This window comes from Mustelus asterias, chromosome 7 (assembly GCF_964213995.1).
Source record: "Mustelus asterias chromosome 7, sMusAst1.hap1.1, whole genome shotgun sequence".
NCBI classification, from domain to species: Eukaryota; Metazoa; Chordata; class Chondrichthyes; order Carcharhiniformes; family Triakidae; genus Mustelus; species Mustelus asterias.
In genome coordinates this window covers 79,973,321-79,997,199 of record NC_135807.1, presented here as the reverse complement: position 1 = coordinate 79,997,199, position 23,879 = coordinate 79,973,321, and the positions used below count along the sequence as shown (strand labels likewise).

At 40.4% G+C, this 23,879-nt stretch overlaps 1 protein-coding gene across 5 annotated transcripts in view; it reads left to right on the top strand.

Moving 5' to 3' along the window:
• Nucleotides 1-23,879, top strand: part of stau2 (staufen double-stranded RNA binding protein 2) — a 340,608-nt gene that overhangs the window by 303,627 nt on the left and 13,102 nt on the right. The window lies entirely within an intron of this gene.

Below are 23,879 nucleotides of genomic sequence, written 5' to 3'. Positions count from 1 at the left end.
TAGCTTTTAGGTCACCTGCCCTAATACCTCCGTATGTGACATGGGGTTAAATTATTTTTTATAATGCTCCTGGGAAATGCCCTGAGATGTTTTAAGATGCTAAATAAATGCAAGTTGTTGTTGTATAACTACACAATCATATATGCGTCAAAAAGTATTGGTATGAACTTGGTCCTTGCCAGCAGCACAAAACAGGCTCCTACCAAGCAGGCAACCAATGTTTTGTTTCCCATCGACTTGGAGAATACTGCCAAATTTAACTTTAAACCAGGTAAAAGCACCAATAAGACTAGAAAACAAGTCTCTAAAAACAGTTTGAACTATCATCCTGTGAACTTTGTTGGAAAGAGAATTGGGCTATAGTAGCTATTACAGAAACGTGTTTGCAGGGTGACCAGGACTGGGTGCCCAACATTCCAAGATATACAGTGTTCCAAAAGAGCAGGTCAAAGGGAAAAGGAGGTGGGGTAGTGTTGTTAATCAAGGAATGTTTCAGAGCTGAGTCAGCGGATACTGATGTAGAATCGACTTGTGTTGAAAGCATGAAAAGCAGGGGAAGGAAGACAAGTGTGGGAGTAGTCTATAGACCCCCAGAATATGACCTCTTAAGAAGTCAGAGCATAAATGGGGAAATATCAAGGAATTACAATTATCATGGGAGATTTTAAACTGCATATTGATTGGACAAACCAAACCAGCAAGGGTAGCACAGAAGAAGAATTTGTGGAGTGCATCAGGGATTGCTTTTTAGAGCAGTATGTTGTGGAGCCTTCCCAGGAACAGGCTATTTTAGATTTGGTTTTGTGTAATGAAGAAGGATTAGTAAGAGATCTTGTGATTAAGTATCCCCTGGGGGGTAGTGAACACAATGTAATAGAATTCCAGATACAGTTTGAGGGTGAACGCCATAGATCCATAATCAGTGTCTTCAACTTAAATAAGGGCAATTATATTGGTATGAGGAGGAGTTGTCTAAGGTGAACTGGGTAAACAAACTAAGATACAGGTTAGTGGATGAGCAGTGACAGATATTCAAACAGCTGGTCCAAAATGCTCAACATGAATTTATCCCAATCAAAAAGAGGGATTCCACAAGAAAGAGGCAAAATCCATGGTTAACAAAGCTGGTCAAGGATAATGTTAAATTGAAAAGCAGCATATGCAAAGTGGCATGGGATAATGGCAGACCAGAGGCCTGGGAAGTTTTTAAGATCCAGCCGCAAAAGACTAAAAAGCTCATAAGAAGGGAGAATATGAATTTTGAGAGAAAACTTGAATGCACCATAAAAACATGGAGTAAGCGTTTTCTATGGATACATAAATAGGAAGTGGGCAGCTAAGATAAATTGGGACCTCTATTGAATGAGGCGGGTAAATTGATAACAGCAAACAAAAAATGGCGGATATGCTAAATACATTTTTTGCATCAATCTTCATTGTGGAAGACATTGCAAATATCCCTAATTAATTAGATGGGCTGATTTCAAATAACATGGTAAAACTTACAAAAATCGCAATGACAAGAGTGAGTATTAGAGAAACTCAAGGGGCTAAGGGTGGACAAGTCGCCAGAACCCGATGAACTGCATGTTAGGGTTTTAATGGAAATGGCTGCAGAGACAGTGAGCCCATTGGTTGAAATCTTTTGTAACTCACCAAATTCCGGGAGGGTACCAGAAGATTGGAAAACAGCAAATGTGACGCCCTTGTTCAAAAAGGGAAAAAGGTAGAAGGCAGGGAACTACAGGCCAGTTAGTTTAACTTCTATTATTGGCAAGATGCTGGAATCAATTATCAAAGAGGAAATAGCTAATCATTTAGGTAAGCTGAATATAATCTAATCTAGTCAACATGGTTTTATGAAAGGTAAATCATGTTTGACAAATTTACTTGAATTCTTTGAGGATGTAACAGGGAAGGTAGATAGAGGGGAACTTGTAGATGTAGTGTATTTAGATTTCCAAAAGGCATTTGACAAGGTGCCACATAAGAGACTGGTGCATAAAGTAAAAGTCCATGGAATTGGAGGAAATGTGTTAGCATGAATTGAAAACTGGCTGTAACATAGAAAACAGTTGGAATTAATGAGTCCTTTTCAGAGTAGAAAGATATAACTAGTAGAGTACCGTAGGGATCAGTTCTTGGCCCGCAATCGCTCACTATTTACATTAATGACCGAGAGGAAGGAACAAAATGTAACGTTTCCAAATTTGCCAGTGATATGAAGATAGGTGGAAGGGCATTTTGTGATGAGGATGGTGTGACTCTGCAACAGGATATAGATAGATTGGGTGGTTGGGCGAAAACCTGGCAAATGGTATTTAATGTGGGAAAGTGTGAGGTCATGCACTTTGGTAGGAGGAATCAAAACGCAAATTATTATCTAAATGGAGAGAGACTGCAGGTGAGTGAGGTAGAGTGAGATCTAGGTGTTCTAGTGCATGAATCACAAAAAAGCTAGCAAACGGGGCCAACAAGTAATTAAAATGGCAAGTTTGGCCTTTATTGCAAAGGAGTTGGAGTTCAAAAATAGGGAGGTTTTGTTTCAATTGTACAGGGTGTTGGTGAGGCCTCACCTGGAATACTGCGTACAGTTTTTGTCCCCTTAAAAAAAAAGGATATAGCAACATTTGAAGCAATCCAAAGGAGATTCACCAGGCTAGTTCCTGAGACGAGAGGGTTGTCCGATCAAGAGAGTCTAAATAGTCTGGGTCTGTATTCGTTGGAGTTTAGAAGAATGAGGAGTGCTTTATTCAAACATATAAGATCCTAAAGAGGCTTGACAGGATAGGTGGTGAAATGTTTCCACTAGTGGGAGAGCCTCAAACAAAGGGACATAGCTACAAGATAAAGGGCCAGTCATTTAAAACTGAAGTGCATAGAAATTACTTCTCGCAGAGGGTAGTGAATCTCTGGAATTCTCTGCCCCAAAGGGTGATGGAGGCTGGATCATTAGATGTATTTAAAGTGGAGGTGGATAAATATTTGATAGATTGAGGAATAGAGGGCAATGGGAAAATGGCACAGAAAAGGAGTTGAGGCCAGCATAGAACAGCCATGATCGTATTGAATGTCAGGCAGGCTTGAAGGGCTCACCATCCAAAGGAGATTCACCAGGCTAGTTCCTGAGACGAGAGGGTTGTCCGATCAAGAGAGTCTAAATAGTCTGGGTCTGTATTCGTTGGAGTTTAGAAGAATGAGGCAGCTCACCATCTTCTCAAAGACAGTTAGAGCTGGGCAGTAAACGCTCCCCTAGACAGGGACACCCACATCCTGTAAATTAATTTTTTTAAATTCTATGTCATTTACACAAGCATTTTTAAAATAACAGGCAGAATTGAATCATATCCAGTTCCCATATTCTGCTTGACAAAAATGAAAAATTTATTACTCAGAAACACATTTCAGCCCCTCTGTTCGACCTTCCTTTGTTCAAGAAATGAGAAAAACCCTGAAAATGACTGTCCAATTAGTGTTTACCTATTACTAATCAGTTTCAATAGTAAATTTCTGATTCTCTTGACACACGTAAGTAAACTTTACCATCATTGCTGGGAATAAGGCCATAATGTGGGAAATAGGATTGTGTGGTAATACTTGTTTGAGATAGCCATGCTAAAAATAGCACTGAGCTGACTTTTAAGGAAATGGCCATGTAAGGAATCACAGGGGTGAGTCCATTTCCTATTCCTTATGGCATGTCGTAGTATCTTTGTCCCATATTGTTTAATGTTCAAATCTCTCATCAAGCACAGAAAGTCGAACAAGTTTTCAGCACCTTCGTAAAATCTAGGTTAATTTTTATTTCTCCTAGTGTAGCAAAGATGTCCCTGGTGCAGTTTGCAAATACCCATACAACTCTGCAGTAATGAAATAACATTTTGAAAGAATTACTTTAGCCAAAGAACAGATGTTCACTAAGATTGATATTTTGCCTTTTATAGGGAAAGGGGTAAACATGACCCCAGCTTAGGGAAAGGGGTAAACATGACCCCAGCTTAGGGAAGTTTAGGTAATTTGTTTTTGAATTTTTCTGACGTTTTAGGAACCCCTTTCTGATGATACAGGACTCGATTATTATGGGACAAACCCATTTCCTTTAGTCATACTATTTAATCCTCAAATCTTTTTAAATTAAATCCATAAATTAGAATAACGCTGATCAATGCAGAAAAAAAAAGGCTGTAGCAGAGTGGCACAGCGGAATCGTGCTGGGCCCACAACCCAGAAGTTGATGGATCAAAATCATCCTCTGTTAATACTGATAATAAAATCTCTTTAAGTGGCTGTGGAGAGGATTGAGGTGGAAGAATGTTGGGAACAGTCTGATACATAAAGAAGTTTTGTATATAAAAATAAGAAACCTGGCAGTAAAGATTAAAAGTATACAAAAGGAAAGGCATAAATAATGAGTAAATAAAGTAAGTATTTGAATACTAAACATTCCTTAAATCAGCAATTGAAAATGTGAAAACTCTTTTTGATCTACTAGTTAGTAAGTCCACTGAAGAATGAAATGACTCATTACCAACTACTTTTTGTGGTAAAGCTAATCCATTTGTTGTTTCTCATGACAGCCTTGCAAACAAAAGATATTTAGTTTCTGTAACTCAAGTCAGATGATCCCTGGATTAGGAGGCAGTCGTAACTGGGGCCTTTTAGAGGGGAAAAGGAAAGAAGAGGATAGAAAATTAATTCAGTGTCTTCCATAATTGCATCATGATGAGCACCTTGAAGAACAGCTCAATTGTACAACTTTTTTATGCAATATAAAACCAAGGAATAAATATTAGATCCAAAATTCCTATAAAAATTTGAAGTACAAGGCAAATTTAGGCAGTTAAAGCAGAAATTCACTGCGGTGTAATTAACAGTTGCTTTTACAATTAAGTTTCACAATGTTTGTACAATGCAGAATATTCCATGTGTTTATCCAGAAGTATTGCTGAAGAACTAATGTTTAATTATCCAAGTACCCATGATGTTACTATTTCATTTATTTTGAATTAATTAACATGTACACCTCTATGACTTTCCTACCTAGGTTCAAGAAGAACTCAAAATTAACTTCAAATGCTATAAGCTAAACAGCATTTTAAAACTTGAACTACTTTAGATTTATTGAAAAACAGACACCTAGAACCAAAGCTTACTTCCATTCACTATTATGTAATACAAATGTAAGTCACCATTCTCTAACTAACAATTTTGTAGCATGTCTGAAGGCACTCAGTCTTAAGGGAATTTGGACGTGCACATCTGCCTTTGTGCCCATCAGGTATCTTGGCCCTAGTGCTTCTTCCAAGAGCTTCCCTAAATGAGCACAGTGGGATCTCTGTCAGCTGCAAGATTTATGTTAGTTCTCTTTTTTTCTGAGAACATTTCTTTCAGCTCCTGACATCTGGATTCAATTGAAAAGACGTTTAGTGGTTTGGAAAAGTATCTCACAGCGAAGAACAGTGCAGACAGGTCTGTTAGAAGACCAAGTGCCATTTGGTTAAATAATTCATAAAGAATTACCAGGCACATTTGTCGAAAGTTATTACTTAGACGATGGACTTTTAATTTTCAACTGGGTTTCTTTTAATTTCTAGAAAATCTCTTTTTCAAAGAATTTCCAGATTTATTTTTTGAAACAACTCTCAGTTGCTGGGAAGAAAATTCTATTGCATTGTCAGACTTTCTACAGTTCACAGCATCTTTACAATTTTTATGCTAAAATCATTGTATAAAAAGCAAACCACAATTTAAATCTGATGGACAGAGTATATTGCAAAAAGCAAATAAAATGGAAATCCAAAGCAGTAGCCCATACAAAATCTGACTAGAGCACTGTATAGTTTGGTCAGGCAACTATTTTTACTAATGAAATACCTTAGGGGATACATGATTTACATTTTTACAAAGATATTAGATAATATATTAAACAACCTAACTATTTATCTTGACAGCAAGCATAGGACAAAAGATCAAATGCACAATATCTAGATGCCTTGAGCAAGGTTTAGAAAGTAGAAAATCTTGTTTTTCTTAAGGATTGTGGATATGTGGAACAAATTCCCAGAAAAGGTGGTTGATTCATGAATAATTGAAGCCTTAGAAAGGAGCTAGATTGACATTTATTAAGAACTAGACTGAAAGATTATGTAGGTATTCAACAATGCTGCTTGATTTTCTGTTCTGGTGGGGAGAGACAGCTTGTGCTTGTAAAGTAGAAGATGAACAGGTGGATTGGCAGGGAAGTCTGTTCTAAAATAGCTTTATACATGTTCAGAATTAACTTGATGGATTGTATGAATTCTTCTCCACCTGTATTTTATGTTTTTATTTGCAAATGTTTCACTGTTGCTAAGATTCTAAATTGCAGTTTCTCTATTGTGGATTGATTTTGGCACAAAAATGGCACATATGCTTCCGATTTTAATTCTGGATTCGTTCCTATTATCTCCAGCTATTTCCTATTTCCCATTTACTATCATGTTTTTATGTATCCTAATTTTTATATTTATATTATTAGACTGATGGAACTTGAGTTCCCTATGCATCCATTCACATGTACATTTTGGCTGCTACTCTGAACCCAACCTATTTCCACTTTTACTTTCTTTTTAGTTTTTTTATCTTTACCTTTCCTGGACACTCTCCTTTTGTTATGCTCCCTTTCACTTTCCACTCAGTTATTCTGCCTTTCCCAACCCTTCAGTACTCCTTGATCTTCCTGCTCTCTTGCTGCCAGCTCCTTGACTTCCTTTTACATAAGCAGCAGTTTCCCTCTGTGCCTCTCTTGGCAGCTTCCTATATGGGCTCATCGAGGCACTTGGCGCTGGTTCATTATGTGCAGCAACCCCAAGGCCTCATCCTACTCTCTTGCACTTCCCCACCCTTTGTGCTGTCTGGAGGCTAGTCTCATCAATTTGCTTCTTCACCCCTCCCACTGCCAACTCACCCCTCCCACAGCTGATCTTGTGAACTCTGCCAGTGGATCAGCTTTCACCATCCTTCTACACATCTCCCTCCAGCATTTGTGTTAATTTGTGAACAAGACCCTTTCCATCTTTAACTTATCATGGATGACTGCATCAATATCGTGGTCTTAATGAAAATTTGGCTGATGGGTGATGACACCTTTCCTCTCAATGAAGTTTCCTTGCCTGGCTACAAACCTCACCTCTTGCGTTGTCATGACTGTCGCGGTGGCAGTGTGGCTCTTATCACCAGACACACCGCGGCAAGATCTTCCTAATCTATGAAAATTCCTCTTCCTTTCAGCATCTCACATTGTTCCAACTCACCACATATATTTGAAATCATTGTTCTCTATCACATACCATCCCTAGTACAATAAAAAATTTGCCACTGAGATAGCTTCTCTGCCTTCTTCCCTCAACACCTGCACTGAATTACTTCTCATTCTCTGTGATTTCAACCTCTATCTCAACCCATCATATTCTCTCTCATCTGAGTTCACTGCCCTCTTATCCTCCCTAAATCCCTCCCTCAGTCTAACCTTCCCCCCCCCCCCCCCTCCCCCCCCCAACCCATATTTACGGCCATCCCCTTGACCTTATCATCTCATGTTGTGTTGCTAATCCTATTGTACCGGTTATATATAAGACTGTTTTTGATCATTTCCTTGTATCACTCACCACCCACATCCCCCCTTCTACACCCCAACCCTACCTCCTTCTGTCCCTAGGGAAAAAAATTATCTCCCAATTCAATTACAACCACACTTTTAAAATCCCAACTACTTAGCCTTTGACCCCATGTTTGCCAAAACACTTCTGCAGCTACAGATTTCCTTAACTTCAGCCTCATTTTTGAGACCCTGGTACCCAATAAAACCATTACTCCCCCAATGTGACATCGCAATGGTGAGATTTACAACAGATCTGGACCAGCGTGGGTGGCACAGTGGTTAGCTCTGCTGCCTCACAGTGCCAGGGACCTGGGTTCAATTCCGGCCTCGGGTGACTATCTGTGTGGAGTTTACATGTTCTCCCTGTGTCTGTGTGGGTTTTCTCCAGGTGCCTCGGTTTCCTCCCACACTGCAAGGATGTGCGGGTCAGGTTAACTGGCCATGCTAAATTGCCTCAGTGTCAGGGGGATTAGCAGGGTAAGTGGGGATAAAGCCTGGGTGGGATTGTGTCGGTGCAGACTCTATGGGCCAAATGGCCTCCTACTGCACTGTAGGGATTCTATAAAAATACTGGCCAAGGGACCTCGCATGCCTAGGCACTACCCCTGACATTTCCCCTTGGCACTGTCCCCAGTGCTAGGTGAGGCTTCCTTTAGGGATGCTCATGGGGGGTTCCCTGTGTCCCTTTGGGGGGTTCTCTGTGTCTGTGAGGGGGGATTTTTGTTTTTACTTCTAGCTCTGTTAGATAAAGGATGCCCTGATCTCTGGAAGGCTGATGTTGCCAGTGAGACAGGCTGATGGTGTAAAAAGTGTTTAACGGGAAAAGTCGGCAGTGCAGCCAATGAGCTGCACACCGCTCTACCCGCCTTAGACAACATTTTTGGGGAAAAAACCCAGAACATTCTGCCCTATAAGCAGAAACCTATAGGCCAGTTAGCCAAACATCTGTCACTGAGAAAATGCTGGAATCCATTTTTAAGGTGATGGTAGCAGGACATTTAGAAGCTTCTAAAATGATTAGGCAGAGTCAACATGTTTTTGTGGAAGTGAAACCATGGGCAGGACTTTCTGTGCAACCTACATACTTTGATGGTTACAGAAGGTTTAGGGACATTTCTTTATTGTGGATGGAATGGTTATATGTTTATGCGTTCACTCTTTATTGAATGTTCATGTTGGTGTCCAAAGTTGTACTCACCACTTTGTGTGACTTGACTGAACTTATAGGTTCAGGCACCCCTCCCTTCTATGCATTATAAAGGATTTTGTTTGAGATCACTGTCAGTAAAGATAATTGAAATGTTGCAGGTGAACTCGAAGCCCTGTAAAGACTCTGCCAGCCAGTACCCTGAAATTGACTCAATGTGGAAAATACTGATGTTGCCCTTGAGGCTCCTCTGACTGTTCCCACCATTCCTTCCCTCTTTCACTTCTCTATGCCACTGACTACACTCCATCCATCCCCAACCAGTGACTCACCTTTGCCAGTAACCAGTGTGCATACAAGTTGCTGTTCTCCTTCTCTCTTCCTTTGTGCCGCAGTATTCAACAAGGAAAACTGCTGGCCTCATACAGAACGGCAGAAAGCTGGCTGTTGCACGCCAGCTTTAAACAAATATGAACCGGGCGCCACAAGATTCTCTGACTTTGTCTTGAAAGTAAGACATAACTTTTAAAAGTTAATGAGTATTCATGGCATGCTAAAGTATTCCAGTTGGGAACCAATCACAGGATGGCTTGAAGCCTAACATGCCACAAACACACCATTGACTTAATCACTTGTATCTCAACCCACCATTGGGAAATCAGAATTTTAGTTCCTACCTAATTCAGTCAACCCACACGACAGTTCTCCCACTCTTGTAGGCTGCATTCCTTCCTTTGTAAGGGAATCTAGAACTGGGAACACAATTTAAAAATAAGGGGTCTCCCATTTAAGATGGAAATGAGGAGGAATTTATTCTCTCTGAGGGTCGTACCTTTTTGGAATTCTCTTCCACACAAGTCAGTGGAGGCTGGGTTATTGAATATATTCAAGGCTGAGTTAGACAGATTTTTGATCTGCAAGGGAGTCGAGGGTTATTGGGACAAGTAAGAAAGAGGACTTTAGGCCACAACCAGGTCAGCCATGATCTTATTGAATTGCAGAGCTCCTGCTCCTATTTCGTAGCATCTGTTTTGGGACTTAAAATGAGCAGTGCACACAAATTTTGGGTACGGGGTACTGCACAGGCTACACCACCAACAAAATGAAGCCCATATTGATCCTCACCTTTTAATTGTGCCCGAGCGCTTTTCTCAAATTAATGTTGGATTGATTTACGTATGTAAAAAAATGTTCCCGCACTTGTTTCACAATCCTTTTGTAGATTGCGTGAAAAACTAGGGTGCAGCAAGTGCCATACAAACTTCAAATTTTTCCAGTTCTGCAGGAGATTACTGGAAGTTGCTGAAGAAATGGTAGGGCAAGTATTTTATTATTTCTACTTCTGTTGAGCCTGGAAGAACTGCATCTGCTGTGGGCAGTACTGGAGCTGCCAATTGTGGATGGGCGAATTCCAGGAGACGTGTGGGAAGTGTCATCGCGGAAAGCTGTCGGAAGTGACATCACAGAAAGACAGCAGTTTGGCGCAAATGGGTAAAACTAGGGAAAAGGCCTATGACACTGAGTGAGGGGAAGTTAACCTATCTCCACTATATTCCACTACTGAGTCTGAATAATTCCTTCCCCTGCCAGTTGCTCTCTGGGGGTGGAAATCTGCAGCACACCACAGTCTGCCCTGTCACCTCCAATGCAATCCAAACTAACTATTAACATCAATAACAGTAATTGATCACTATGCCAGCATCTGCCACTTTCCTTTTGCGTCAAAAACCTTTTAAACATCTCTGCAACCTGCCTTTTAGAATTCTCTTGGGCAGGTTGTGAACACATTCTCATTTCTCTGCTAGCACTGATTCTTCCTTCTCCACCTGTACAAAAACTACTGGTATGTCTTGCACCTGGATCTCGGAGCCCATGGCATTCTTAAGGCAGAATTTTAAGTGTCCCGGGTGGACATGTGCCCGACCTGAAAATGCGTAAAAGAGTGCATGATAACCTTGGGTGCGGATTGTGATTGCATCCATGCGACATTTTGGTCAGCAGGCACAGGCACCGATCAGCGGTGCGTCAGTCCACAAGTAATGAGACAATTGAGGGATTATCTGTTATTTCGCCCAGAATATTACATTGCCTGTGTGATTTATGGATCATCGCCCAGGCAGAATGGACAGATGGGTAATCTGTTTTCCAACTATTCTCCATCTCGGGCAGGAAGTCCTCCATCTGAAGGTCCCGTCAGAATGGGGGCACCCTTCCCTTTCCCTGGGACATGGTTGCTCTAGCCTCCTGAAATTGTGATCACCCCTTTCCTGACCTCCCAGGACATTCCCAACTATCTTGCCCCCAGGATTTATCTTGGTAACTGTCCCGGGATTTAATTCCAGGCAGACCTCAGCAGTACTATGTTTTCTATATCTCCAATTTCCTTGCTGATTCCCATCTGACCCTTTTCCTACACTCAACTGTCTGTGTGAAATAACACACAAGAAGAGCTTCCCAGATCTTTTTACTTTGTCTTTCAGCCAATTATGCCTTGGCCAATCCAATTTCATAGCTATCTTTTCACATTAGGTAAAATATCTTTCAACTCCATCCTCTGTAAAATTAGGCACTAATTGAAAATTATTGGTTGAATCAAATTCCAAAAGGAATCAAAGTCACCATCTGAATCATTTTTCTCCTTTCTTCCTTTATTTTAAGCTTCACTTTAAACAATACATACTGTTTGTCTTCTTTCCCTCTCTGAAGCAACCTATCTCTTTCCCTAATCCATTCCTCAATAGCTAACTTCTCTATCTGAAGTTCAAGTTCAAGCTTTCGCATTTCTATCTCTTGCAATCTCTTCTTTTCCTTTTCCTGCTGCTCCTTTTCCCATTGAAGCTTTTTATTTCTATTGCTTTTAATCTATCCCTTTCCTCTCTTTTTTTCCAACTCAATTTTTAAAATTTCTCTTTATTTTTCTTCTTTTTCTGAATCAAGCTTTTGACTTTCTTATCTCTTTCCATATCGAGCTGTTTCATTTGCAACTGAAGACCTACCACCTCCAGCTGTGACACAATGCTGGACAAGTAGTTTAACCATATCAGCCTTACAAAATTCTGCTTTTATTTCTCCGTTATTTATCTGTTAACTCTCTCAACTCTGATTTAGTGAGGGCTCTCGAAAACCTCACACTCATCTTCCATATCCAGAAAGTCTTAGAAATTGCCAAAACCATTTTGCAGACCATCCACTTTAGAATCCTTCAATGCCAACTCTTAGTAGTGTAGAGGATCAGAAGGACCTTGGGGTCCTGGTCCATAGGACTCTAAAATCGGCCCCGCAGGAAGAGGAGGTGGTTAAGAAGGCGTATGGTGTGCTGGCCTTTATCAATCGAGGGATTGAGTTTCGGAGTCCGGGGATAATGATGCAGCTATATAAGACCCTCGTCAGACCCCACTTGGAGTACTGTGCTCAGTTCTGGTCGCCTCACTATAGGAAGGATGTGGAAAAGATTGAAAGGGTGCAGAGGAGAATTACAAGGATGTTGCCTGGATTGAGTGGCATGCCTTATGAGGATAGGCTGAGGGAGCTCGGTCTTTTCTCCTTGGAGAGACGAAGGATGAGAGGAGACCTAATAGAGGTGTATAAGATGTTGAGAGGCATAGATCGGGTGGACTCTCAGAGGCTTTTTCCCAGGGTGGAAATGTCTGCTACGAGAGGACACAGGTTTAAGGTGCTGGGGGGTAGGTACGGGGAGATGTTAGGGGGAAGTTTTTCGCACAGAGGGTGGTGGGCGAGTGGAATCGGCTGTCGTCAGTGGTGGTGGAGGCGAACTCAATAGGGTCTTTAAAGAGACTCCTGGATGAGTACATGGAGCTTAATAGGATGGAGGGTTATAGGTAGGTCTAGAAGGTAGGGATGTGTTTGGCACAACTTGTGGGCCGAAGGGCCTGTTTGTGCTGTAGTTTCTATGTAACTCCTGAGTTCAGTGTTTTTCTCTTACTCGTATTCTTTGGATTCACAAATTTCAAACCAATCAAAGAATTCTAATAATTCTGCAAATTGCCTCCAAACTTGTTATGACCACAGCATATGTTAATTGCTGAGCAAACCAGAGGAAAAGAACTGATCTCAGAAGAAAGAAGTCCAGTAACACTTTAGGGACATTAAAAAAATTAAAGTAAAGATTTATTAACAAGAAGAAAAGAAAACTTAAGCACACAAGATTTCAATTACACAATAAAAAATAATCTTACAAAACATTTCCCTCAAAAGGCTCCCTACTTCAGATACAAGATTTTTCTGGCTTGACTGGATGGCTGATTCAAACTTGGAACAGAGGGCATAGTCGCTGGACAAGGGGTGATCATTTAGACAGATTTGAGGAAGAATTTCTTCTCTTAAAATGTGGTGAATCTTTGGAATTCTTTACCCTAGGAAGCGGTGGAGGCCAAGTCCTTGAACATTTTAAGGGTTGAGTTGGATAGTTCTTTAATCAGTAGAGGAATTAAGGATTACGGAGATGAGACAGGAAAGTGAACTTAGTGACTGTTAGATCAGCCATGACCATATTAAATGGTGGAACAGACTCGAATGGCTGAATGGCCCACTCCTGGTCCTATTGCTTATAGTCTAGCCCAGAGCTATTTTCAAGAGACCTTCCCCACACAGCCAACAACAAATCCTTCCAGCATCTCTCCTAAGAATCAGTTTTTTCCTTTCATCTATGATTGCATTGCCCTCAGCACTTCTTTGAACTCAACTTTTCCAAATTCTAAGTTTTTCATGTTTCTATTTTGTCTCTGTTTTCAGGTCAGTAAAATGTAATGTGCCCTCTTCTATTTACCTATGAAACTCCTGTAAGATGAAAAATATTTATTGTCATCTCCAACTTTCCTTTGATTTTAAAACAAACTTTTAACTTTTCTAAAAATACAAATGTTAGATCCAACCTATTTACCACGCTTGGAATACTGTGTGCAATTCTGGTCACCCTATTATAGAAAGGATATTATTAAACTAGAAAGAGTGCAGAAAAGATTTACTAGGATGCTACCGGGACTTGTTGGATTGAGTTATAAGGAGAGACATGAATGGACTGGGACTTTTTTCTGTGGAGCGTAGGAGGCTGAGGGATGACCTTATAGAGGTCTATAAAATAATGAGGGGCATAGACAAGGTAGATAGTCAATATCTTTTCCCAAAGGTAGGGGAGTCTAAAACTAGAGGGCACAGGTTTAAGGTGAGAGGGGAGAGATACAAAAGTGTCCAGAGGGGCAATTTTTTCACACAGAGGGTGGTGAGTGTCTGGAACAAGCTGCCAGAGGTAGTAGTAGAGGCGGGTACAATTTTATCTTTTAAAAAGCATTTAGATAGTTACATGGGTACGATGGGTATAGAGGGATATGGGCCAAATACGGGCAATTAGGATTAGCTTAGGGGTTTAAAAAAAAGTAAGGGCGGCATGGACAAGTTGGGCCGAAGGGCCTGTTTCCATGCTGTAAACCTCTATGACTCTATGACCTGTACCGCACATCATAATATTTCATTAAAAAGGCACAAATTTAACACCTGAATCCTTTCATGTCTTAAACGCACCCCCCCCCTCCACAACAAGCTGTCTCTAGTAACCTTTTCCTAATTTAATTAAATCATTTATGCACAGAGACACACACAGCTTTCTTTACAGAATAACACAATATTCCCCAAGAAGTATTTTAAAAAATAACATCCATTCTCACACTTGAGAGGTGAAAGCAGCTTTCACTATCTTCTCACAGTAAAGTCCTCAGGTTTCAAACACCCCTTTACTGACTATTCTCTGTCAGTGCTGCTCACATTCACCAAATTGCTGTTTATACTTCTGGCTCTGCAGGAAATGCTGGGTCTCAAATCCAGCTAGTTGATAGTTAGTTCTGATGAATAGTCATCATCGACCCAAGACATTGGCCGGAGTTTTACCATCCCGCCCGCCATGGGAGCGGGAAAGCGGCAGAGCATGGAAAGGTCTGTTGACCTCGGGCAGGGTTTTACGGTTTCAGGACGAGCAAGGCTCGTAAAACCCCGCCCATTAACTTTGTTTCTGTTTCCATTGTTGCTGCCTGACCTGCTGAGTATTTCCATCAATTTTTGTTTTTATTTCAGATTTTCAGCATCTGCAGTCTCTGATCATCCCATAGAGTCAACCCCCAACCTTTATTCACATCATCCTTAACATAGAGAAAGGCACTACTAATTTGGACAGGAGAAAGAAGTTTTAAGTCCAAAATTTGTGGTGAGGGGGTTCCAGGATCACTTGTTCAGTATATAGATTGCATTCTTTATCATCTGAAGTAATCAGTCACACAATGTGACACTCACAGTTCCACCCAAAAGTACAATACAATGTTGCTACCATTCACCACTTTAATATACAAAAAGAATTTCTGAAACCACTTGTCACAGTATTTAGTTTACTGCATAACACTGTTTCTTTATAACTTTATCTTAAAGATCAGAAAGCATTTTGGTTGGAAGACTAACTTGCAGCAACTAACAATTTTATTGTTACTCCACCAATGTTAAAACTCAAACTTGTGCAGTTCCTTCACAAAATATAAATATCATAAAATTGTTTACCCAGTTTTAAAAAGTACAGAAACAAACAAGAAGAGCTGAGTGTTCCATGTCTGAATTTCAATCATTGAGAGTATTACACAACTTAAAACTGCTCCAGACTGTTTGGCAACAGTCAATTATAGTTCTTAAAACTACAAATCTTAATTAAAGGTGCATCATACTCCTAAAAACGGTGACTCGTGCTGCAGTGCAATTTCAGACAATCTTGGGTATCTAATTCAACTGACTATTCCTCAGTGTGAATATAGATTGTGAGGCCTTTGAAATTCTTTGGGGCTACCAGCAATCTTCAATTGTATCTCTGACAGGAGGCAGCAGGCACCCCACAGAAATGAGTGAAAATCACCACCTCCATAGTCAGTGTTTTCAGCTCTATGACCTGTTATCATAGACCTGAAACATTAACTCTGTTCCTCTCTCCACAGAAGCCGCTAAACCTGCTGAGCGTTTTCTGTTTTTATTTCAGATTTCCAGCATCCACAGTATTTTCCTTTTGCATTTTAAGTTTCTTTGGGTCTAGATGTTACAAGCCCTGAGTGTTAGCAAGCTCTTTGATCCATCACAGTTGGACCTAATCTTGTTCTCACCCTAACTATACATGTGCCTCTAATAAGAATAAGAACCCTGGCTAGTTGTTTTCCTCCTCCTAAATCAGGGTACTAAGATTAATTTTAACTTGTGGCTAAGATCAGGAATTGACCTTGGGACCTTCCAAGCTTGTATTGATTAGTATCATACTGCCATTGTATTTACTCAGAGCCATTGGAGGAGTGAAATTGCCAACTCTTGTATAATTCACTATTCAAATGAAGATTTTGAGAAGAAAGTGTTCGACCTACCCTAGCATTGCACATACTTCCTCGTTCAGCTTTTGAACTGCCTTGTCAGAACTTTTGTTCTAGAGGTTGAGACCCCAGCATCAGGTTCATTTCTGGCTGCTGCCCCCACATAACATTGGTGCCTGACATCCAACACAAGGGTTCAGCAACCTTAATAACAAATTTTAAAAATTTAGTCAAAAATGCAATATCTTAAGAGATGCAATGTTGTTACTCGAATGCCAACAATAATGAGAAACCAGACAGAGAGACATTTCAACAACATTTTAAAGGTTTATAACAAAAAAGTTGTTCATTGAATTCCTTCTCACAAGTATAATGTTAATTAACATTTAAACTTAAAAAAAACATTCAATTACCCTTAAAATTGGTTCCATTGATCTATCGAAGTTAGGAGCCGCAGAAGTCCTCTATGAGGCGTATGCAGCTTCCGAGCCACGGGTTGCCGGACTCCTAACCAACACTCCTTTAAACAAACTGACCAACTAGTGGCCAGAGGCATGCTCGCCAATCAATTAGTGGAAGCGGAGACAGGGTGTAGTTCGAACAGCAGCAAGGCTGTTAAAAAGGAGCCAGCAACCTTTATTATGTTTGCTAGTTTCCAAAGAGGAGGACCTGGACTCAGCACCACAAATACCTAAACAATCTTTTGTGGACTTACAATGTAAGTGTGGTGTTGCACCCAGTCCACAATCACAAGCATACACACGAGTTGAGCAGCCTGATGGCATAGTCCTCCTGAATACTCCAAACCTGTGGAGCCAAGGACCATCACTGATCTGTGAACAAAGCTGACGTCTCTATCAAAAGTGCAGGATGCAACACTGTAGCTTGTGTCATCACGTATGTTGGTGCAGTTGAATATAGTGAGAGAGTGTCTTAACTCATCCACTTGACCTTGCAAGAAAAGAGTGTGCATTTTGCCAGAGCAAGGACTCAGTCGGGTGATGTTGTGTCAAACCTGGCCATTCTGATGGCATTGGAGGAGTCAAACTTAAAAGCAAAAGATTCTTTAAAGATGGCCAGGTTATGTGCCAGGAAGGCACAATATGTGGGAGTGGGCAGAGGTGAAAGTGGAGCCTGGCCAACATCACCCTGGCCAAGACAGGGTGAAAAGATCTAAACACATGACAGGAATGGAGTTCCCTTCTCCCTGTTTGATTTCATGCGCAAGGGCCTGCTTCAGATCTGCAGAAGCAGGTAAAGACAAAGGTGATTCAGCATAACCACCCTCTTATGTCTCCCACTGCCTTAATATTGAGGGGATGACAACACAGGTCAAAGCCAATGTCACTGGCAGAGGAGGAAGACATATGAACTTGCATCGTCACCAGTCAAGATACCAGATTAGTATCTTGATGAGGCCAATGGCCTGCTCTATGGTGGACCTTGTGCTGAGATGGTAGCAATTAAAGTGCCTCTGTGAGTCTGCATTTAGGTTAGAAGCCATTGGTTAAATAGACGGCCTTTGCCTTCTATCCATCCCCATAGCCTCTGCAGGACAACGAACAGCTGCAGCAGGTATGATTGTCTCAGGATGAAGAAGTCATGGTAGCTGTATAGATACCATGCACAGACCTGGACCAAATACTTCTGGTGATTGCATACCAGATGAACATTGAGAGAATGAAATCCTTTCCTATTCATCAATACCCCTGGCTGCTCTACCAGTATCCTGATGGCCACATGGGTGCAGTTGACAACAGCTTGCACTTGTCTGAAACCATTAGGTTTGGGCAGCCTGAAGTAGTTCAGCGTTCATTCTCTTCAAGAGAGCTTTTAAGCCCATAGCCTTGATTTGCTTGTCATATAAATGCACACCATGGCTAGGTGAGTTTTATCAATCTTGAATGGACATTCAAATTGCATCTTTCACTGAATCATCATGACTTAGTATTGATGATGATTGTGGCACTATACCATAACCTGGCCATCTTTAAAGAATCTTTTGCTTTTAAGTTTGACAGAAACAGTGACAGTACAAATGTAGTGGAGTTGACAACTTCATTGATGTATCTGAAAGGAAACCATTCACAAAAGACTGTATTGTAAAACATCTTAAATGAGTCACATCTATTATTATTCTCTTGTTCACTATCTTTCTCTATTCATTTGAGCTTGATCCATTTAATATAATACCTTGATGTTGTATCTGTTGTAAATTTCAATGGAAATACTAACAATAGACTTTGCCAATGAAGGATGAGCTCTATTTAAATTGGATCTTTTTCTGTTTTTTTATATCATTAAGAGATGTGTCACACATTGCTTTTACCTGGTTCTCTTTTTATAGTGGGAGTGGTTACTGATTTGGCAAGAAAAGCTGGGTTTCCTTGACACTTTACCTGATGGAGCCACTTACATTTACTGGCTGCATTTCTGTCTCGCCAGTCTGCCCACTTCTCATCTATTGTAGTAACAGAAATGCTGGAACTACACAGCAGGTCTATTAACATGTCAAGTGAATACCATCTTCAGAACTGGTATCATGCTGACCTCAGGGCTAACAAGGACAAAGAGGAGATGCAAATAATGATGAAGAGTACTGTAAAGACTTTTACAAAGAAGCAGTTAAAGAGTTAATAAACTGAAATAAGTGAAAAATGCTGGTTATACACATAGATCGTCTCAGTAAAGTTGTAAAAGAATTAGGAAACCATAATATGAATAAGAACATAAGAAATAGGAGCAGGAGTAGGCCATATGGCACCCCTGAATCTGTTTTGTCATCAAATAGGATCATGGCTGATCCGGTACTTCAACTTCACGTTCCTACCTGATTTCCTTAGAGCCCAAACATCTATCAAACCCAACCTTAAATATATTCTACAACTGAACAGGTCTAGTTCTAGTCTCTCCCACAAGGGGAAACATCCTCTCAGTATCCATCTTGTCAAGTCCCCTCAGGATCTTAGATGTTTGAATAAGATCATCTCTCATTCTTCCAAACACCAGTGGATACAAAGCCCAACCAGACCAACTTTTCCTCATAAGATAACCCCTTCATCCTAGGAATTAGTTGAGTCTCTGAAGAGCATCTAATGCGGTTATATCCTTCCTTAAGGAGACAAAAACTGTACATGGTACTCCAGATGTGATCTCGTCAAATGCCCTGTACAATTGTAACAAAACTTTCTAACTTTTATATTTCATTTACCTTGCAATAAACAGCATTTGCCTTCCTAACCACCTGCTGCAACTGCATACTAACCTTATGTGACTCATGTACACCAAGATCCCTCTGTACTGTAGAGTTGTGCATTCTCACTCTATTTAAATAATATATTGCTTTTCTGTTCTTCCTGCCAAAGTGGACAAGTTCACATTCTCCCACGTTATACTCTATCTGCCAAACTTTTGCCCACTCACTTCATGGGTGGATTTTTTCCATGTTGTCCATAGCTGGTTTTGTGGCAGGCAGGAACAGAGAATCTAGCGGGAGCCAAAAAATCAGGATTCTGCAGCATGAAAGCACTTTGCAATTCTCCTGATGGAGGGGTAATGGTGATTTGGGTATCCCGCTGACAAGTGAAGTGAATACCCTTTGTGTTCATTACCACCTCAAGAATGCTCATTAAATCTGCTGCTCACCGGAATCATGTGGCACATTCCAATCTTGCATCGTACCAGCGGGAAATCACAACAATCAATCTGAATCACATTTGAAAAAGAGTGGCATTCAAGGTCGGACCTCACTTGGCTTGCGACTTCAACGTGAGTGCAATGTTCATAACCTACTTGCCAAAGCAGTGCGCCGTCTGGTTGTGATGCCAGTGGAACATCACATTGCTGGTGGTGCAAAGTTGGTCTGATCCTGCCTCTGTGCTCCAGAAGGACAATAGTGTGCAGAGGTACTCAGGCAGGGCTGAACATTCAGACAGATACCAACATTTCAACTGATTGAGGGGGACACAGGGGTGGGGAAAAGGGAATACACGGGTGGCAAAGTAGGCATTGTAAGAGGCTGGGGAATGGGATACGATGGAAGGCATCTATCTGGCAGTGAGTTCTACATTCTAACCACTCTCTGGTTAACAAAAGTTTTCCTGAATTCCCTATTGGATTTATTAGTGAAATTAATATAGCATATGCATAGACAACAAAATGTTCTCACATGTATGTTGCACCTATTTTGAGTTATTGTTTTTGGAAATAACTTGCTGGAAGAGGAAATATAGAAAACAAAAAGGTAAAAATATAAACACATGGTATTTTTGTCAGAATAAAAATGGAAAGCATGGATGAACAGTTTTGAAAACATTTTTATTATAAATTAAAGAATTGTTTAACCTGAACATTACAAGTAGACCACTTGTTACAAATAGAGATCTAGAGGTACAATCCTGTACCAAACTTACCAAGAGCACTAGATACAATCATCTCATTCCATTACACAAATTATAAAGATGCTCAAGGCTGGCTTATTCCCCAGGAACTGGTGTATCTTTAGTGACAGAACTTCTACACATTCTTACCTGTATCCATGACTGCAGGCCATTTCCAGGGTCAGGGCCATTTTACATATTGAGGGTGGATGTTAGGGTCACTGTCAGCAATAGAGCATTCACCTCACTTGGAGAGAAATTGCTATGCCTATTATTTCGAACAGTATGTTCAGTAGTCATACTAGCTGTGTAGATGCTTAGAAATTGATGGTATTTTAAAATTGGTATTTGCATAATGGAATTGATTGCCCTGTAATGCCCTCCCATCTGACCTTTGGCAGCCTAAGGCACATAACTGTCTACTGCTTTCAGTGATGTCAGGACTGCAAGAGATAAAATAACTGTGTTGTGAAAATTCATTGTAAAATTTCTATGTAATATAATAAAAGTGATGCACAGCTGGTCCTGCTCTTGTTTCCTACTGCAAAGTAGTGCTTCTTTTACTCTGATTCATGCAGGCTGTTATTATTACCTCTCTGAGGTAGCCATTCTCCATTCACAAATCTTGACAATGATTGTTCAGCCTTTTAGGATCAGCCCTTTAGGCCTTAATGACTATCGTCCGGTGGCTCTGACATCCATCATTATGAAGTGCTTCGAAAGGTTAGTCATGGCACAAATCAATTCCAGCCTCCCGGACTACCTAGATCCACTACAGTTTGCCTACTGCCGCAACAGGTCCACAGCAGACACCATTTCCCTGGCCCTGCACGCAACCCTGGAACACCTAGATAACAAGGACACCTATGTCAGACTCCTATTTATTGACTACAGCTCAGCCTTCAACACTATTATTCCCATGAAACTCATCTCCAAACTCCGTGGCCTGGGCCTCGGCACCTCCCTCTGCGACTGGATCCTGAATTTCCTAACTCAAAGACCACAATCAGTAAGGATAGGCAACAATACCTCCTCCACGATCATCTTCAACACCGGTGCCCCACAAGGCTGTGTTCTCAGCCCCCTACTATATTTCTTATATACCTATGACTGTGTGGCCAAATTCCCCTCCAATTCGATTTTCAAGTTAGCTGACGACACCACCATAGTGGGTCGGATCTCAAACAATGATGAGACAGAGTACAGGAATGAGATAGAGAATCTGGTGAACTGGTGTGGCAACAATAATCTCTCCCTCAAGGTCAACAAAACGAAGGAGATTGTCATCGACTTCAGGAAGCGTAAAGGAGAACATGCCCCTGTCTACATCAACCGGGACGAAGTAGAAAGGGTCGAGAGCTTCAAGTTTTTAGGTGTCCAGATCACCAACAACCTGTCCTGGTCCCCCATGCCGACACTATAATTAAGAAAGCCTACCAAACCTCTACTTTCTCAGAAGACTGAGGAAATTTGGCATGTCAGCTACGACTTTCACCAAATTTTACAGATGCACCATAGAAAGCATTCTTTCTGGTTGTATCACAGCTTGGTATGGTTCCTGCTCTGCCCAAGACCACAAGGAACTACAAAGGTTGTGAATGTAGCCCAATACATCACGCAAACCAGCCTCCCATCCATTGACTCTGTCTACACTTTCTGCTGCCTCGGCAAAGCAGCCAGCATAATTAAGGACCCCATGCACCTCGGACATTCTCTCTTCCACCTTCTTTCTTCGGGAAAAAGATACAAAAGTCTGAGGTCACGTACCAACCGTCTCAAGAACAGCTTCTTCCCTGCTGCTGTCAGACTTTTGAATTACCTTGCATTAAGTTGATCTTTCTCTACACCCTAGCTATGACTGTAACACTATATTCTGCACTCTCTCATTTCCTTCTCTATGAACAGTATGCTTTGTATAGTGCACAAGAAACAATACTTTTCACTGCATGTTAATACATGTGACAATAATAAATCAAATCAAATCAAATCAAGTCCAATTCTATCCTTAATCTGTATATGCATACACGCTGTTTGGAGTAGAAGTCACTGCATGGTGAGTGGTAATAGGGGTGTGGGCGCAAGCTTTACTGCTTCTCTTGTCATCTATTAGACTTTTTAAAATGTATATTTCTTTTAATTGTGAAACAAATCACTAGTGAAGAGAGGAAGTTAAAATGTTATCTGCAATTTTTTTTTATCAGCATTCACTGTTTGGCCCCTTTTTGGCACATATTCTCCTAAAACAATATTTGCTGCAACTGATGACTAGCTTTGCTTGTTTTCTTAATTTTCAAAACTATACTGTTCCAAGCAATATATATGGGGTTGATTCTATTAAAGGGAAAACTTTGATCTTTTAAAAGATAAGATCATAAGTTCAAATTGTAATACTAAGTACAATTAATCAACATCCTAAAGTGTAGCATATTTAGAATTCAAATTACAGAAAAATGCAGCCTGAGTAAATGTATAATCAAGATAAAACAAGATGATTATTTCAAAACATGCCAAAAAATGAAACCAAGGAACCGATATAGAAATAACTGCAAGCAAATATTGAAAATATCAAGGAGAATAATTTCCATACGCAAAGATTAATATTTAGAATAATCCAGAAACAAAATAATAGAGGTAAAAACTATTGTTTTGTTCAAAATGTGATTAGATGCAGTGATGAGAGAGTTGATATACTAGTGGGGATCAGCTCCATTTGTTAAATTGCCTTTTGCATATCTCTGCTTTGGAGCCATTTGCTATTTTTCTGTAGTGCAGTTTTTCAAAAATGTAAGTAGGTCATTAACAAAGTCCCTTTTTCTAAACACACCCTGACTGTATATCTAATACTGCGTTTGTTACTTCCCTTTTGGTATGAACCACTTCTTGAGTGGTTAAGGTTCACTCACTTTATAACATGGAAAATGCAGGCTGAGAGTCAGCTCATTTTCTGGAATGAACTCAAAACCGAACTAGAAACCAACAGTATTTGCATTTTTCATTTTTATTTGCAAATTACTGAATTCATTAAAATCGCGAACATTTTAAGTTTGAAAACACACGTCCCTCTTAATAAATTAGGTCCTTATTCATAGTGCATGATAAAGTAGCCCATGGAGCCTGTGCCACTGCATGATAGTAGCAAAATGCAAGTATTTTAAAATAAAGACTGAGTGGAGCATAAATACTGGCATGGACTAGTCAGGCTGAATGGCCTGTTTCTAAGCTCTATGTCCTATTTAATCCTCGGTAATATATTTAGTACAATTCCTCATGCTGTATTCTAGGGTAAGTATTATAAGGTTTAGATACATAGGAATGAATATTTCCAACCCCTGGAGAAGAACTTGGAGATGGGTGCGGTGGTAAAATGGCAA